The sequence below is a fragment of the Triticum urartu genome, chromosome 5 (genome assembly GCF_003073215.2).
Source record: "Triticum urartu cultivar G1812 chromosome 5, Tu2.1, whole genome shotgun sequence".
Lineage (NCBI taxonomy): Eukaryota > Viridiplantae > Streptophyta > Magnoliopsida > Poales > Poaceae > Triticum > Triticum urartu.
The window spans coordinates 547,548,668-547,564,169 of record NC_053026.1 but is presented as its reverse complement, the minus strand read 5'-3'; the positions used below and the strand labels follow the sequence as shown (position 1 = coordinate 547,564,169).

The 15,502-nt window shown below is 43.3% G+C and overlaps 1 pseudogene; it reads left to right on the top strand.

The window, feature by feature from the left end:
• Positions 1-12,885: 12,885 nt before the first annotated feature.
• LOC125507364 lies at positions 12,886-15,205 on the top strand (annotated as a pseudogene).
• Positions 15,206-15,502: the final 297 nt, after the last annotated feature.

The window sequence follows — 15,502 nt, the reverse complement described above, 5'->3', positions numbered from 1 at the left end:
CATCATGGCAAGGTGTGGTCAAGAAGCAAATTCAACGAAATCTGCAAAGTAGATTATGTGACCAGTAACCTTGCAGAATGCTTCAATTCAAAGTTCAAGTCAGTGAAAGGGCTCTTGTTGTGGCAAGCATTTGACAAGATGAGGCAAATGATCATGATAAAGATGGCTCTTCACAAAAGAATTGCAGAAACACAATATCTTGGTCATCAAATGCTCCCATCACTGATTAAGGCATTGCACTTGAAGGCAAGAGGACTGAAGATGAAATGTATTCGATCTGGTACATATGAGGGAGAGGTTACCTATACTGACACTAAAAATAGGGTATGGAGGTATCCTGTGAACCTAAGTACTAGAGAATGTACTTGTAGGCAATGGCAGATCCGTGGGAAGCCATGCATACATGCCCTACATCTGATGACCATTATCGGGGGTGCAGATGGTGAAGTTGATCAATATTGCTCTGAGTATTTCTCTGTTGCCAAATTTATGGCTGCTTATGCTGACAATGTGCCTGCACTATTGGGGAAAGATCAATGGAACATAGTAGATCCAGGGTTCAAACTCCACGCTCCTGTCATTACTAGACCACCAGGAAGACCAAGGAACCAGAGGATTAGAGCAGGTGAGGAGGGTCGTCTACCAAAGAAGCGTGCTTGCAAAAAATGTGGAGTTCTGGGGCATATTGCTAGGCTTTGTACCAATGCAGTGGATGCATCATTTGAAGAGGAGGAAAGATGGACAGCAGCCAATGCCGAGGAGAATGCAGCAGCAATGGAGACTGAAGATGCAGTGGAGAATGCAGCAGCAAATGAAGCAGTGGAGAATGCAGCAGCAAATGAAGCATCTTGGTATGTGTTTGCACCCTTTGTAGAATGCAGCTACCCTTTTGTTTGCATTTGTTCTCTTTTTTGCCTATGGCTTATAATTTTATTTACCAGCTCTAGGGAGAAAAGGCCAAGAGATGAACAAGCAGAAGATTTTGAAACCATGGCCTTTCATGGTTTTGAATCTATAAGAGAGGAAGAGGAGGGCTTAATTTTTCTAATTGTGCCTTTAAAGATTACTGAACCCATAGATGACCGTCAAATGGTCGTCAAGTGCTCGGCGAGTGCAACTACTCCATCAGCACCTCCACGAGGAAAACCCCAAGTAAAGCCCAAGATCAAAAGGAACAAGAGTCTGAAAGAAAAGAGCATCTCAACTAGGGAAACCAGGAGCAAGATGGTGAAGCCAGCTGCAAACACAAGGAGGAAGTCGAAAATTTGAATTAAGTTGTTGGGAAATGTTTGTGTTGTCAATTTGAGGGCGAGTGGATCGCTTAAAACTTGGTAGATTTGTATTAAGATGTTGGCATCTTAAAACTTGGTAGATTTGAGCTACTGTGATAACTTATCAGTTGTAATAATGTTGCTTCTACTTTGGTTTCTTATTTGAGTCAGAATTCAAATTTCCATCAAAATTTGAATTTAAATCAATATTTCAATTTGGGCCAAAATTTGGATTCGAGTTAAAGTTGAAGTTGAACATTGAAGGTTCATTGCTCTGTGCGGTGTATTTGATCGAGCATTTGAAGTCCAATATTCGTAGGTGAACAGTCCAGATGAGAAATGTGCTAGAAACGAGCTCGAAAACTAGGGTAAACAGCCCTATTTGAAATCAAGTTTTTTTGACCTTGCCTAAATGAGGCATATATATTTTTATTAACACTTGTTCCATATATATAGGGTAAAAACGAAGTCTCACTATTTATTGATTAATATTCATATTACTACATTTTTTTTGAAAAAATATGCTTTTAATTCAAAACCGTCAAATAACACATTTTAGATATGAAAATGAAAAAGTAATTTCAGATCCTTCTTACTCACTCCAAAATGAAGCTATGGAGATTTTTCTGATTTTTTTAATTATTTTGATTTTTTTTCAAACCCTAAACCCTCTCTCCCTATTCTACGAACTCTGAAAATGTTCATAGGTGATAGCTCATTTGTGTGAAGACTTTTTTCATGAAAATGACCTACACCAAGTTTATATTTTTTTCTCATAACCTTGTCACATATGATGGCTATGTGCGCAAGAATTACAACATTTTGATTTTTTTTTGAATTTTTTAAAAACATTTGAACTTCATTTCGAGAGATCACTTCAAAAAATGATTTTTCAAAAAAAAAACCGCCCCTATACCGAGTTTATATTTTTTTTATGGTAACTAGGTCTCATAAACGGACGAACTACGTTTGTTTTATATTTTTGCGATTTTTTTAATTTAGTTATGGCCATTTGAAATCTGGTCAAACCCTAATAACCCCGTTGACTCGCTCATAACCCCGCAGAAATGCTCCAAACCCTAGCGTCGAACGTGCGCCGTCGGATCCTACCAAGCGCCAAACACCACCCGTCAGATGTGGGGCAGGCATGCGCGACCCACGTGATGCATCCTGATTGGCTACTGCACTGTCCTTCTTGGGTTTTTTACGATCTGCCCCGCTTTACATATGAAATTGTATTTTTCGCACATGACCACCACATGTCAGTGTTAAGAGTTGGTTCAAAAATTGAAAATGCAAAATACAATGTGGCAAATTGTCAATATAGCTTACCCTTCTCCTCTTCTCCATCTGACAGACAAAGGCATCGAGCAGATCGAGCAATTCCTCTGTTTCTTTCCCCATCTTCTCGTTCTTCTTCCTCTTGAGAAATTCCTCTGTTTCTTCCTCTCGGGCGATATGTCAACCTCCTCGTCAGCCCCCCGTTCCACATGGCCGGTGTATGGTCCAGTGCCGATGACTCGATGCCCTGACTGCCCACGGACTGCGCCACTGAAGCGATTGACTTCGAAGGAGGAGAAGAATGGGAACTTTGGGCGCAAGTTCGTCAAATGCGAGAGCAAGCCGGAGGGGCAGGTTAGATCTAAGTTTTCCTCGCATCCTTTATCTCTAATTTCTCAAAAAATCTGTCAGATTTGGATTTAGGTTACATGATTTTGTTTTCAGATTGTGAAGAAATGCCACCATTTCGAGTGGATGGATGATTACATCCAGAGGCTTCAAGGGTCGAGCTTGCTGGATTCGAGGGGGAATGCAATCCGCGAGTCCAATCTGCCCCATGACAGTGCCGCTCCGGCAGCAGCAGCGCGTCCGGAATACCCGACGGTGGTAGATGTCGAACTGAAGACGGAATTGAAGAAGATGAACAAGAACTTCAAGCAGCTGATTGAGTTGAAGAAGCAATCCAATCTGATAGCTTTAGGAATACTTGCTCTAGGAATTTTTTACTTGATGGCCATCTCTCGTTAGAGATGTTTGTCTACTGTTGTTGCCACTGTTTAGGAATCCAAGTCTATTTATCTCAAATGCAACTCTGTTTAGTGCAACTGTCGATCACTGAATGTATGCAGTTTACTGTTAAGTTTCGACACTTTCAGTTTCGGCAAAAAACAACTACCAGTTCAGTGATAGGATTATTTTGTTAGCTAATAACCTCGAGTATTGGATCATACCATAGCTCGTTAGATGACAGTAAGTATTACTTGAGCAGCACAAGGAATATACATCAAGTTCATCTCTTCTCTCTCGCACTTGCCAAACTTTTGTCCTCGAGTTCGTCAGTTCTGCTAAAAAAAACCTAGTTCGCTGGCCCAAAAAGAAGCTCAGAAACAAGCGATGTTTCTTTTTTTGTTTAGGAAGGATTGCTTTGTTCTTTTTTGTTTCTGATTGATTTTTTCATTAATTTGATTGCCCAATCTCTTCTATCTCATTGAGGATTTTTTTTGGCTTTCCTTTATGGGTCCCTTCATTTTTTAGAATCAAAGTATTTGCAAACCACAGTATTATTATGCCTAGCGAACCAATACTTCATGATTAGAAAAAGAGGTCTAACCCTCTTTTTTATATACTTCAAACATAGTGTAGTTAAAACTACACTTTTGACTAAAGCCAAATATCTCAAAGTATTTGATACTTCAATATTTCTGAAAACCAAAGTATTCTTTGAATACCTAAAAAATATAGAGCTCTCAAACCAAAGCCGTGTACAAATGTACAATATGTTCTTATTTTTAGAAGGCATCTATAAACACATCATTTAGTTTGTTTGGTTAATTTTTCCCACGCCAATTAGCCGTGTCTAAACTTGGGACAAACAAAATACAAACATAACAAAACATTAATATAACACACATAGCTTAACTTAGATAGGGTTGCTAGGGCAACATAAGTTCTTACATAGACACCGATAGATAATAGTTTAACCTTACATAGATATCTCGGGCAACACACACACCAAACTCACACTACATAGTAGATAGATAGGGTAGCTAGGGCAACACCGTCATCTTCGCCGCCGGCTTTAGTACTCCTCCTCCTCAAGGCTGTTGTCGGCGAGGTAGTACGGGAGGCTGTGCATGCGGTTGCGAGCAGGGAAGACGCTCTCGAAGTCGGTGAAGATGTTATAGGTCGTGAATGCGATGAACTCGCACCCACACCAATACACCTTGCCGAGCAGGTAGTAGGCATCAAACCTATTGGTGAAGTGGACGACGAGCCCTACCACTGGAGCGTTGGTGTGGGGACGCTGCTCCACGAGGTTGAACATGGGCGGCGAGCCCGCCGGGAGGTGGTGGAAGCCCGCACGGAGGAACCCACGTGCAAGCTCAGTGCTTCCCCTCCAGCGGGAGAACGCCCACACGCGGAGGGATTCCTCGACGACGACGTTGGCGGGGTATCGCCGTTCCGGCACGGTGGGCGGCGCTTGGAACGTCGGCCCATTGTACTGCATCTTGCTCGCTTCGCTGAGTGGAACGGCTTTGACTTTTGGGGGAAGAAGAGAAGAAGTTGGAGGCGCAGATGGATCTGTAGAAGAAGAGGCAATGGAGGGCAGTTTAAATAGCCGGGGGAGACGAAGTGGGTACACGCGCAAATGGCCGGCGTAGATCGTGACTCAGTGCGTGCGTGAATCGATGCGATCATCAATGTGTGAACGTGAATCGATGCGAGCGTGCTTTGCGTGCTCTGCGTTAGCGGCTGCCTGCCTCCCCTTCTGCGTGCTCTGCGTTGGCGGCTGCCTGCCTCCCATTCACGAGCGTGCGTGCAGCCTGTGGCATGAACCAATGCCTCGACATATGGACGCGACCATGCATGCAGCCTTCCCCTTCTGCCACCGGCACGTATGCCTGCGACACATGAAACGACGCTGCGGAGCGACTGAATCTGCCGGCAACCGTGCGGCACGGATCGATGCGTGCGTGTCGGTGTGCATGCATGCGATTAGGTCTAGGTCACTAGATGCGTGCGTGGCGGTGTTCGCATGCATAGCAGGCTACATCGATGCCAAAGCCGGGCATGCATAGCAGGCTGCATCCATCGATAGCAGGCTTTTTTAATTTATTACCAACAAACTAACGGGACCGTCCTATGAACACAAACACGGCCCAACCAGCGAAGCCACAACCACAGTCAACAGAGTCCAACGTGGCCCCACAAGTCAGTTAACGGCCAAGACGGCAAACGTCTGTTATGAACATTTGTGAGAGTTTCAGCTAAGGGAATGGGGAAAAGTGAGCAAAAGTTTGAAGCGTGGGGAAAACTGAGCACAACTAAGGAATTGGGGGCACAGATGGAATAAGCCCATAAATTTGACATGCAAGCTCAAGAACAGGGTCACCACAACAACAAAAAATTTCAATAAATAAGACACTAGAACAAAAACTAATTGGACCATTGGAGGAGTCACATACCGAAGAACAATCCCCCAAAGAGTTTTGTGAATGGAGCTTTGAGCAAGGAGATCGAAATGGCAGCAAGATGAGAAAGAACACGAATTTGAGCTATGGAGTGATTTTTTCTAGAGCAAGAAGGAGAGGATGGGTGTTGGAATAAGTGGAGGGGGGCCACATGGGACCCACAAGGTCAGGGGGCGTGCCCTCCACCCTTGTGGCCAGCTGGTGAGGCCCCCTGGTGTGTTCTTTGCACCAGAAATTCTACAATATTGCATAAAAATCATACTAAATTTTCAGGGCGTTTGGAGAACTTTTATTTTCGGGACATTTTTTATTGCATGGATAATTCAGAAAACAGACAGAAAATACTACTTTTGCTTTATTTAAACTAAATAACAAAAAGTAAAAGATGGGTACAGAGAGTTGTGCCTTCTAAATTCATCCATCTCATGCTCATCAAAAGGAATCCATTAACAAGGTTGATCAACTCTTATTAATAAACTTCTTCCGAGTGACATGAAACCGGAGAATTTTCAAATAACACTAGGTTACCTCAACGGGGATATGCATTTCCCCAACAAGAAGAATATCATATTTATTTTTGGCAGTAGGAAGAGGGAATTCAAAACCTCCAATAGTAATAGTTGAAAATTTTCCAATAGAATTGACACTATGAACTTGAGGTTGTTTCTTTGGAAAGTGTACCGTATGCTCATTACCATTAACATGAAAAGTGACATTGCCTTTGTTTCAATCAATAACAGCCCTTGTAGTATTCAAAAAGGGTCTTCCAAGGATAATCGACATACTATCGTCCTCGGGAATACCAAGAATAACAAAGTCCGTTAAGATAGTAACGTTTGCAACCACAACAGGCACATCCTCACAAATATCGATGGGTATAGCAGTTGATTTGTGAGCCATTTGCAATGAAATTTCAGTAGGTGTCAACTTATTTAAATCAAGTCTACGATACAAAGAGAAAGGCATAACACTAACACTGGCTCCAAGATCACATAAAGCAGTTTTAACATAGTTTCTTTTAATGGAGCATGGTATAGTTGGTACTCGTGGAACTCCAAGTTTCTTTGGTATTCCACCCTTAAAAGTATAATTAGCAAGCATGGTGGAAATTTCAGCTTTCGGTATCTTTCTTTTATTAGTAACAATATCTTTCATATACTTAGCATAAGGAGGCATTTTAAGCATATTAGTCAAACGCATACGCAAAAATATAGGTCTAATCATTTCAGCAAAGCGCTCAAAATCCTCTTCATCCTTTTTCTTGGATGGCTTAGGAGGAAAGGGGATGGGTTTCTGAACCCATGGTTCTTTTTCTTTACCATGTTTCCTAGCAACAAAGTCTCCCTTATCATAACATTGATTCTTTGATTGTGGGTTATCAAGATCAACAGCAGGTTCAATCTCTACATCATTATAATTACTAGGTTGAGCATCAACATGAACATCATTATTAACATTATCACTAGGTTCATGTTCGTCACCAGATTGTGTCTCAGCATCAGAAATAGAAATATCATTGGAATTCTCAGGTGTGTCTATAGCAGGTTCACTAGCATGCAAAGTCCTATCAGTTTTCTTTTTCTTTTTAATACGAGGACTAGGTGCATCAGTGTTTGTTCTCTGAGAATCCTACTCAACTCTCTTAGGATGGCCCTCAGGATACAAAGGTTCCTGGGTCATTTTACCACCTCTAGTCATAACCCTAACATCATTATCATTATTCTTACTTTTCAGCTCATTAAGCAAATCATCTTGAGCCTTAAGTACTTGTTCTACTTGAGTTGTAACCATGGAAGCATGGTTACTAATAAGCTTAAGATCATTAACAGTTTTGTTCATATAATCACCCAAGTGGTCAAGCATGTAAGCATTACGTTTCAATTGTCTACTAAAATAAGCACTGAAGTTTTCTTGTTTAACAATAAAATTATCAAACTCATCTAAGCATTGTTTAGCAGACTTATTATGAGGAATATCACCTTCATCAAATCTACGGAGAGATTTTACCTCTACTACCTGTGTCGGGTTATGAAGACCATGTATTTCTTCAATAGGTGGTAGATTCTTAATATCTTTAGCTTTAATACCTTTTTCTTTCATAGATTTCTTTGCCTCTTGCATATCTTTAGGACTAAGAAATAGAATACCCCTTTTCTTCGGAGTTGGATTCGGAGTTGGTTCAGGAAGTGTCCAATCGTTCCATTACTCAATATATTATTCAATAGCAATTCAGCTTGCTCAACAGTTCTTTCCCTAAAAACACAACCAGTACAACTATCCAGGTGGTCTCTGGAAGCATCGGTTAGTCCATTATGAAAGATATCACGTATTTCATTTTTCTTGAGAGGATGATCATGCAAAGCATTAAGTAATTGGAGAAGCCTTCCCCAAGCTTGTGGGAGACTCTCTTCTTCAATTTGCACAAAATTAAATATTTCCTTTAAATAAGCTTGTTTCTTATGAGCAGGGAAATATTTTTGAGAGAAGTAATAAATCCTATCCTGGGGACTACACACACAACCAGGAGCAAGAGAATTAAACCATAACTTAGCATCACCCTTTAATGAGAAAGGAAACAACTTGAGAATATAGTAATAGCGGATTTTTTCCTCATGAGCAAATAGGGTGGCTATATCATTCAATTTAGTAAGATGTGCCACACCAGTTTCAGATTCGTAACCATAGAAAGGATCAGATTCAACCAAAGTAATTAACTTAGGATCGACATCGAATTCATAATCCTTATCAGTAACAAAGATAGGTGAGGTAGCAAAAGCGAGATGATATTTCATTATAACATTCAAGGATTTTTCTTTCAGCTTAGCTAACAATTTCTTAAGATCTTCTCTATCATTGCAAGCAAAGAAGTCTCTAGCAGTTTGTTCATCCATAACATAACCCTCAGGAACAACATGCAATTCATATCTAGGGGGAGAATCATAATCTTCAGTTTCAACAATATCATCAGTTTCAGTAATTTCATTCTCTCTAACCCTAGCAAGTTGTTCATCAAGAAATTCACCTAGTGGCATAGTATTATCAAGCAGATAAGTAGTTTCATCATAAGCATCAGTGGCATCATCAATAACATGCGACATCTCAGAATCAATAGCAGGTGTTGGTGTCGCAAGTTTACTCAGAACAGAAGGAGAATCAAGTGTAGAGCTAGATGGCAGTTCCTTACCTCCCCTCGTAGTTGAGGGAAAAATCTTAGTTCTTTGATCTTTCAAGTTCATCATAGTGATCAACAGATATAAATCCCAAGTGACTCAGAGAATAGAGCTATGCTCCCTGGCAACGGCGCCAGAAAAATGTCTTGATAATCCACAAGTATAGGGGATCGCAACAGTTTTCAAGAGTAGACTATTCAACCCAAATTTATTGATTCGACACAAGGGGGGCCAAAGAATATTCTTGAGCATTAGCAGCTGAGTTGTCAATTCAACCACACCTGAAAGACTTAATATCTGCATCAAAGTATTTAGTAGCAAAGTAGTATGAAAGTAACGGTAACAATGGCAAAAGTAACAGTAGTAGTATTGTAGCAATCGTAACAGTGACAACTGAAAAGTAACTTAGCAAAGATCAATATGTGAAAATCTCGTAGGCAATGGATCAATGATGGATAATTCTGTCGGATGGCATTCATCGTGCAACAGTTATAACATAGGGTGACACAAAACTAGCTCCAATTCACCAATATAATGTAGACATGTATTCCAAATATAGTCATACGTGCTTATGAAAAAGAACTTTCATGCCATCTTTTGTCCTACCCACCCGTGGCAGCGGGCCCCTATTGGAAACTAAGGGATATTAAGGCCTCCTTTTACTAGAGTACCGGACCAAAGCATTAGCACTTAGTGAATACATGAACTCCTCAAACTACGGTCATCACCGGGAGTGGTCCCGACTATTGTCACTCCGGGGTTGCCGGATCATAATATGTAGTAGGTGACTATAACTTGCAAGATATGATCAAGAACACAAATATATTCATGAAAACATAATAGGTTCAGATCTAAAATCATGGCACTCGGGCCCTAGTGACAAGCATTAGGCACGGCAAAGTCATAGCAACATCAATCTTAGAACATAGTGGATACTAGGGATCAAACCCTAACAAAACTAACTCAATTACATGGTAAATCTCATCCAACCCATCACGGTCCAGCGAGCCTACGATAAAATTGGTGATGGAGGATGGTTGATGATGACGATGACGACGGATTCCCCTCTCCGGAGCCCCGAACGGACTCCAGATCTGCCCTCCCGAGGAAGAACATGGCTTGGCGGCGGCTTCGTATCGTAAAACGCGATGAATCCTTCTCTCTAATTTTTTTCTCCCCAAAAGTAAATATATGGATTTGGAGTTGAGGTCAGTGGAGGTCCAGGGGGCCCGCAAGGTCGGAGGGCGCGCCCCAGGGGGGTGGGCGCGTCCCCACCCTTGTGGCTATGGTGTGGGCCCCCTGCTGCTGATTCTTTCACCAATATTTTTTTATTAATTCCAAAACTTGGCTCCGTGAAGTTTCAGGTCATTCTGAGGACTTTTTATTCTGCACAAAAATAACACCATGGCAATTCTGTTGAAAACCGCATCAGTCCGGGTTAGTTCTATTCAAATTATGCAAGTTAGAGTCCAAAATAAGGGCAAAAAAGTTTGGAAAAGTAGATACGACGGAGACGTATCAGCCCGCCTAAAGGAGGATCCGACGCCCCCCCCCACGCAACCGCGGTGTCCAAATCGGAGGTCGCGTGAAGGAGGAACCGACACAACATAGTTGGTATGGCCGCATCTACCAGCCGACATCGCCGCCGCGCCATGTCTGGAGTGGCAAGGCCTTGAAGGAGGAGCTGCCGTCGACGATCACAAAGGCATGTGGACACCTCCTCTACCCCCTCGGTGGCCACGATGACTCCTCGTCGCCGCAGAGCATCGTGGCGCCCTAGGAGAGGGCAACTAGGTAGGTGGCGCGCTGCTATGTGTTCGCGAAGTCCGACAAGGTGTCAGCCTGGGTCCACGCGGAACCCAACCTCGCAGAGTTCTGGTCCCACTACCGGTCGTTGACTATTGCGGAGATGACCTTGTGGTGCCTATGCCGCCTCGACAGGGAGCTCACGAAGATCGCACGAGGAATGCTCTCTCAGTGAGACAGCAGTCGGCGGCGATGGCAGGGGCAAGAGCAAGGCTCCCTAGCCAGGGTGGGCATTGACCGCATCGGTCCCCCGCACGACACAGGAGGAAGTGGAACAACTCCTTCGCGAGCGCCAAGCAGCGGCCGGGCATGGCTGTCGCGCTCCCCCGTCTTCCGCCGCTGGAGGGACCACTTCGATAACAATGACAATGATACGTACGGCGATGGAGGTGCCATCGGCCAGCTTGACCGCGCATACGAGGTCACCATCCACTACAAGCTAGTTTATTTTTAGGTTTTATTAGTTGAACATACGAAATATCATCCAGTTTATCTAAAAATATATCAAACTCAAGTCCGATTGAATGAGTTCCGTTGTGTTTGCATGAATTGTGTTCGGATTAGTTCGAATTCCAGATGAAGGTTTGCGGGAAGCGTTGGATGCTGGTTCTTGTATCACTATCTATTGGCACGTCCGGGCGTGTCCGTGGATGATAGTGTGTCCGTTTTAGGGTCCGCGTTGGAGATGCCATAAGGAACTAAAGAAAGTCTGAGATGCTGACTATCTTAAAGGGTCCGCGTTAGCGGCCAGACGAATCCAGCAAGTGTGCTTCTATGGCGGCCTGGCCTGGCTAGGCCATCGGAGAAGATGGCCTCGACGCATGGCATTGGACGACGACGAACTTGATCTTAGGTGTGGACTTGGCGTGCAATGGTGTGGGAAATTTGACTTAGTTTTCGTTAGTGAGTCTTCGTGTTTGGTTTGAGACGTTGTGGCGGCGACACTTTCCCAATTTAGGAATAATATGTCTTCCTCGCCCTATCCCCGTTCGTCGGTGTGCTTATCACCGGCGTTGGTCGTGCGGCCTTGTGTCTCCGACGGGTCTTTCGGGACCCTGCTGATTTATGTTTTCGGTAGATCCCGTTCGACCGACTATCATGGTCATCGGAGTTTTTGTAGGTCCTTATCGGCGTTCTTTTCTCTGAAGGGGTGATTTGCTTTGTAGAACATGGCCAACTGTGTCTCCTGGTTTGCATTGACGACTTTCCGACCGCTACTTTCATAAGCTCCTGGTTTTAAAAAAGTTTGCTCCGCGAAGGCAAAGATGCTCACGACGTGTTGGTGGTGGATGGAGGAGGAAGAAGACTTTGGCATCCCAAGAATTTGAGTGTAATTTTTACTTTCTATATAGGTGTTTTTTGTAAGCTTAATGTGAAGCTTGGCATATGGCCATATGCCTTTTCGGGGAAAAAAATCTCTGCAAAAAAGCGTGCCAAATCTCTTACTTTTTTTGAAAGAAAAAACAAATCAATACAGCGAGGAAATTGTGAAAGAGCATTGTTGAATATTTTCCATTTCGGTGTAGGACGATCTGACTCAGGTGGAAAGAGTAAAATTCACTGATGGTCATCGTACTTGTCTCGCTGATTCATTTTAGTCCCTGTACTTAAGAACTTAGTCAATACGGTCACTATATACTCAACTTGATGATTATACGGTCACCACTAAAACCTACAGCTTCGTATTTTTCACTATGTTGACCGGTCAGCTCCCCACCCCCATGCGGGTCCCAGCTGTCAGTGATTAGAAGAAAATAATAAAGAGAAGGATAAATTCTTGGGCGAGTGAGGATTTGAACAAGAGGCTTGACCGCCAGATTCACTCGCGCTAACCACCTAAGCACAACAGACTTGCTGTTTTCTACTGAGCGAATTTCTTTTGTCCTAATACAAACACACGCACGCAGCGCACTTTCTTTTAGGGGTACGGAGCGCACATTTTGTTTTCTTAAATAAATTGCAATGAACAGTATTAATCAAGAGAGTAATTCGGGAATGTTTAATCTCCCGTGCAACGTTCCAACTTCCACGCCACCTGAGCACAACACGCTTTTGTATTTTCTACTGAGCGCACATTTTTTTTAGGGGTACGCAGCGCACATTTTGTTATCTTAAATAAATAGCAATAAATAGTACTCCCTCCATTCTGAATTACTTGTCGCGGATATGGAGGTATCTAGATGTATTTTAGTTCTAGATTCATCCATTTCTGCGACCAGTAATTTGGAACGGAGGGAGCATTAATCAAGAGAATAATTCGGTTTAACCTCCCGTGCAATGTTCCAACTCCCAAACCAACGGATACCCATCCCACACAATGACACAAGTCCACACTTCCGGGACTAGTACAACATTTTTCTTCTATGGTTCTTTCTTCTCCTTGCAGCAAATCACTTTGCAAATTCTTCGAAGATGGGTTCATACTCTCTGCCCTCATATATTTAGTTTTTTTCCTCATCATCTATCGCTCTTGTATTATTATTATCAAGATGATTATGTTTATAGTATGCTAAATTGCCAACAGATGAGTGAGGCTTTTTGGCACTCAGGCTCCACATTTTAAACGATTCAAAAATAAAAATTTAAGGTAAAAAAGGCTGAAAATAAATACACATATATTTGTAGATGTGGTTAAAATTTCATTATGAAATAGTATATTTTTTATGAGCTGTACAAAAAAAATCATGTACAGTACTTTATAGTGAGCGTACACTAGCGTTTAAAAAAGAACATACCCGTGTGTGTGCCATGCGTTGCGCGCGTGTGTGTGCCAAATCTTGTTGCACGCGTGTGTTCTTTACACTATATAAAATGAGTGAGGCTTTTGTGCAAAAACGAATATAAATGAGTGAGGCTCTTGTTAATGACAGAATTCTTTGCGCGCACAGGTGGTTAGTGCGTGTTATCCCTCACCTGCAAGTCTCCAGTTCGATTACCCACTTCAGCTATATTTTATCCTTCTCTTTCTTTCTTTCTTTCTTCTATTCACTGACAGGTGGGTCCTGCGTGGGGGTGGAGAGCTGACCGGTCAACGTAGAGAAAATACGAAGCTGTACGTTTGGGCGGTGACCGTATAATCATCAAGATGAGTATATAATGACCGTATTGACTAAGTTCTTGAGTACAGGGATCTAAGTGAACCAGCAAGATAAGTACAGTGACCACCAGTGAATTTTACTCAGGTGGAAATGGAAATCAATGTATTCCATGAACGAGAACGCGAAGAGATAGGCCACGGAGCACGGATAGACCAGCTGAAGAGTCAAGTTGCCTTCTCCGTCCAGTGAAAAAATTCTGCGTTCAGTCTTTTCCTGGTTTGACCATCCACCGCCCAAAACCCTAGCCGCCGTCCACTTTCCTAGCCCCACCACCCGCCGCCGCCGCCGCCTCTCCCCACCAGCGACCGGGTCCAACCGACAAGTCGCACACGATGGCGATCTCCTCGCATCTCGGCGGCGACGGCCTCCCTTCCGGATCCGCATCCTCCATCATGCTAAAGATCGTCGGCTACTCGCGCACCAAGGAGGTCCCCAATGGCAAGTGGATCGACTCTTTCTCGTTCCAGGTGGGAGGCCGCACATGGCGTGTTCGTTACTATCCCAACGGTGACGAGTCCGAGTACACCGACAAAGATGGCAAGCTGGTGCCGATGTATACCTTGACTACCGCGATCAAAGACTTTTCCGTGAATAAAACTTGGGGATTCGGGAGGTTTATGAAAAGGGAGGAATTGGAGAAATCAGAGCATCTCCAGTACGATTCATTCACTGTCAAGGTCAATGTCACTATCATGAGTGAGTTCCATGCGCAGGAGACACCATCCATCCTGGTGCCACCGTCAGACTTGCACCGACACTTAGGGCTTCTCCTGTCAAGCAAGGTGGGTGTCGATGTCAAATTCCGAGTCGGCAGGAAGACATTTTCTGCTCACCGGTCGGTGCTCGCGGCACGGTCTCCGGTCTTCAGAGCAGAGCTCTTTGGGCTGATGAAGGAGGGAACCACTACTGGGGCCATACGCATACATGACATTAAGCCAGAAGTGTTCAACGCTCTGCTTACTTTCATGTACACGGATGCACTGCCTGCTATGGATAAACAGGAGGAATCTGCCATGGCTCAGCATTTGCTTGTTGCAGCAGACAAGCATGATTTGGAGAGGCTGAAGCTGATTTGTGAAGAGAAGTTGTGCAATTGTATCAATACGAGCTCCGTGGCGACTATCTTAGCCTTGGCGGAGCAGCACCACTGCCATGAGCTTAAGGCGACATGCTTGGTGTTCCTCAGCTCGCCGAACAATCTGGATGCAGCCATTGAGTCTGAAGGTTTCGAGCTTTTAACCAAGAGATGCCCTGGTGTTATTAAGGATTTCCCCAAGTCCCAGGTTGCTCCTAGTATACTTGGGAAAAGAAAATCTGGAGCATGAACATGAGGTTACAGTCCTGCATATCATCATTTGCAATCATCCGTCCAGAAACTGAATAAAGACCCTGCATGCTATCTAATGCTAGTACAGTAGTACTAGTAGTTTTCTGTGTAGTCCTGTTCTCACAATGATGTGATGTACGTTGGTCCTATTTTGTTTGGTCATTGCATCCTTTATGGAGAATTATTAATGGTTTGACTATCTATGCGGAAAAATAACCATATGTGCTAATTAGTGAACAGTTAGTTCTGAACTTGTAAGCCTTTCAACTAGTTGCCCTTTAAATTTCACCCAGTTCTGTCTGATTGCTCTGTAACAATCGCTGTGAGCGTTGCGCTGGTTCCTGAGTTCATGCATCCC